This window comes from Bos javanicus, chromosome 26, assembly GCF_032452875.1.
Source record: "Bos javanicus breed banteng chromosome 26, ARS-OSU_banteng_1.0, whole genome shotgun sequence".
NCBI lineage: Eukaryota > Metazoa > Chordata > Mammalia > Artiodactyla > Bovidae > Bos > Bos javanicus.
In genome coordinates this window covers 47,784,598-47,787,967 of record NC_083893.1, presented here as the reverse complement: position 1 = coordinate 47,787,967, position 3,370 = coordinate 47,784,598, and the positions used below count along the sequence as shown (strand labels likewise).

The following is a 3,370-nucleotide window of genomic DNA, read 5'->3' as shown; positions in this document are numbered from 1 at the left end:
GCCGTGTTCTCCACTTTCTCCCTCTTCTCTCCAGCGTCTACTATGGAAAGTTCTGGAAGGTTCCCAAGAACATGGGGACAGGTGGCTACATAGGTCGCTCCTTCTGGATATGGTGACTTACACTTCTTTATCTTCTACTAAGCAAGGGACAGAAAATATTTTGCTCTCAGACCAACTGGTCTATAGTCCTCCATTACGCAGGTGATCTTGCAACAGGAAGAGACTCTTTGAATGGGGCCTCCCAGCTGGCTCAGTGGTAAAGAATATGCCTGCCAAGGCAGGTTTGATCCCTGGGTCAGGAAGATTCCCCTGGAGCAGGAAATGGCTACCCACTCCAGTAATCTTGCCTGGAGAATCCCATGGACAGAGGAGCCTGGTGGGCTACAGTCCGTGGGGTCGCATGGAGTAGGGCATGACTGGGTGACTGAGCACATTGCTTTGAGCAGAACACTTTAAAGACATGGATGGCGCTCACTTATCTTGATCACAGGACATGCCCAGCCCCACGGCCCTGGTGTAGCTGCAGGGAGCCTGAGACGTGTAGTCCTCGTCCACAGCCTGGAAGAGGAGCATGATCTGGGACTTGGGGAACATGAGGTGTCTAATGTTTATTTACGAGAGGGAAGCATGTAGATGGTAATAAATAGCTCAGAAGCCTTGAGGATGGAAAGCAGTGCTCCCCACCCTGCCCCTCCCCTCCGTTCTGCTCCCTGTCCTCTCTGCCTTCCCACTTGGCCTTCATATGTGAAGGTAACATGCCTATAATTCTAGTTACAAGCATATCTTGATTTATCAGGTCTGTACCATATAAATCGATACGTTAATGTGGAGGGTAAGGGTTTTACTTACTTGTACTCAGGGGTGACATTGAAAGTCTTTGAGGACAAGTGTGCCAGGCATTAGCCATCAGGCTTGGCACTGTCCAAGGTGCTGGGCTCCACAGGTGTGCTGACGGGTCAGCTGTTAACCCGTTAGTTGCTGAATTGGGGGATTTCAATCCAGTGGAAGGACTGGTGGTGGGCAGTGGGGAGGGGAGGAGACAGGAGCAGTGACTGTTTACCAAGTTCTCTGAAACTATTTCAATATTTTAACAGTGATCACGCCCCTGCTGCAGCTAGATGTCAACTCTCACTATCCCCATCTCACTAATTTCTCCCTATGTTTGATATCACCATTAATATTGTTTCTGCTGGTTACGTTTTTAATTTAAATATTGCATCTAATGTTCTAATTTGGTTCTATCATCAGGAGTAGTGTATTGATTGAATTATGAAATGAATACTAACACCCCAATCTTTCTGGTTTCTTTTTTTTAAATTCATCATTTAAAGCAAGTGAAACTTTGTCAGGTATGATTTTCTCTAGACAAATTCACATATCATGTGGAATTATTCCTGCAGAAGGGGTGGGGACACAGAAGGCTCTGATGCTGGCTGAGATCACAACAATATGTCTCCTGCCTTCCTATACGGGCTGGTACATGACTGGTGCTCAGCACACAGCTGGTACTCTTGCCCCTTGGGTGATGACTAGTTTTTGTTCTGGGTCTAGTCTCAATGTGTCCTGGGCTTTAAAAGATGGCCCAATTCACAGAGCTAAGACCAGCTCACACAAAGATTGTCTGTGGAGAGACGGGGTCCTGACAATCCAGAGGCCTTGAGCAAGGCCTTTCTCCCCACCTGCACCAGTTCCTGCTGGAACAAGTTACCAAAAATTAGTGACTTAAAACAAGGCAGAGGCCTGTCTCATTTAGCCATCTTGGACGCTGTGGAGGCCTCTGGGAACAGGACTTCCAAAACGACAGATAAGTCTGGAAGGCTGTGGTCCAAGGGCCATTTTTGCTGGTTACAGGTGGGGTCTTTGGAATCAGAGGGAGCACACATCTTTCCTGAAAGCTGAAGGTGTATATGCTCGAGATGAAACTATATTCTGCCTAAGCAAGAGATGTGCTTATGTGTATAGAGCAAAGAACAGCACAGCAACTCCTGGCAGAAAATCCACAAAAGCAGAGCAATCTGGGGAGAGATAATTCATGCTCATGGAAACAGTGGCAGGGTCTGTGCCAAATCCCAAAGTAACCTTCCTGCTAAGGCCATGGGACATAGAATCTGTGTGACGCTATACCCTCCAAGAATTTATATTTATTAAAAATGCTGAAGAATTGATGCTTTCGAGCTATGGTGTTGGAGAAGACTCTTGGGAGTCCCTTGCACAGCAATGAGATCAAATCAGTCAATCCTAAAGGAAATCAACTCTGAATATTCATTGGAAGGACTGATGCTGAAACTGAAGCCACCTGATGCAAAGAGCTGACTCATTAGAAAAGACCCTGATGCTGGGAAAGATTGAGGGCAGGAAGAGAAAGGGATGACAGAGGTAGAGATGGTTGGATGGCATCATTGACTCAAGGGGCATGAGTTTGAGCAAACTCTGGGAGATGGTGAAGGACAGAGGAGCCTGGCATGCTGCAGTCCATAGGGTTGCAAAGACTCAGACACAACTTAGCAACTCTTCTGAACTGAACTGAAATAAATGAAAATGTGGAAAAAAACAAGGCAGATTTATTGTCTGACACCTCTGGAGGTTAGAAACCCAAAATCAATCTCGACTGGCTACAGTCAAGGTGAACAGGCTGGCTCCTTCTGAACCTCAAAAGGAGAAGTCTTCGCCTTGCGTTTTCCAGCCTCCAGAAGCTACTACATCCCTCGGCTCACACCCGTCCTCAGTCACTCCAGCCTCTGGGTTCCCGCCTCACCCCTCCTGGTTCTCCTTCTGAGAAGGACCTTGTGATTGCGTGGAGGGCCTGCCTGCGTACTCTGGGATTCGCCCCGACTTCCAGGTCTTTAATCCCACCAGCAAAGTTCCATTTACTCTGTAAAGTGACAGATGTATTAATAGGTTCTGGGGAGCAGAATGGGGATGTTTAGGGAGGCCTTTTTCAGGCTCTCACAGACTGTAATAAGAGTAGTGGAATTAAGGGACGGGACAGGGTAAATTAGTTGTAAGACAGTGAATAGTTGGGTTCAGCCTGAGTTAAGCATCAGTCTAACTCCGGAAAGAGAGAGAGATACAGACACTGGCCAGAGGTTAGTAACTGGCTGCAAACAGGGTGAGATTTCAAATGTAGACCCTCCAGGATAGCTGGGATGGGAGATCTTAGTCACGTTGGGGATGAGTTGGTGGAGACTGTCAAGGTGATTGATTAGGTGCAGAGCAAGGAAGGGCCAGTCCTTCCCGACCACATCTGGGCCCAGCAGAGCCGCACGCCTCCTGCTCTCTGTCTTACAGCCAAGTCTGTGGATCCCTGGCTGGAATCGGACCTTCAGTGAAAGAAGCTGAGGTTTCCTGATATTCTGTCTCTAAGAAGTGT

The 3,370-nt window shown here is 47.6% G+C and overlaps 1 pseudogene; it reads left to right on the top strand.

Annotated features, from left to right (window-relative positions):
- Positions 1-823: 823 nt before the first annotated feature.
- Positions 824-2,148, top strand: LOC133239620 (large ribosomal subunit protein eL33-like; annotated as a pseudogene).
- The last annotated feature ends 1,222 nt before the right edge of the window (positions 2,149-3,370 follow it).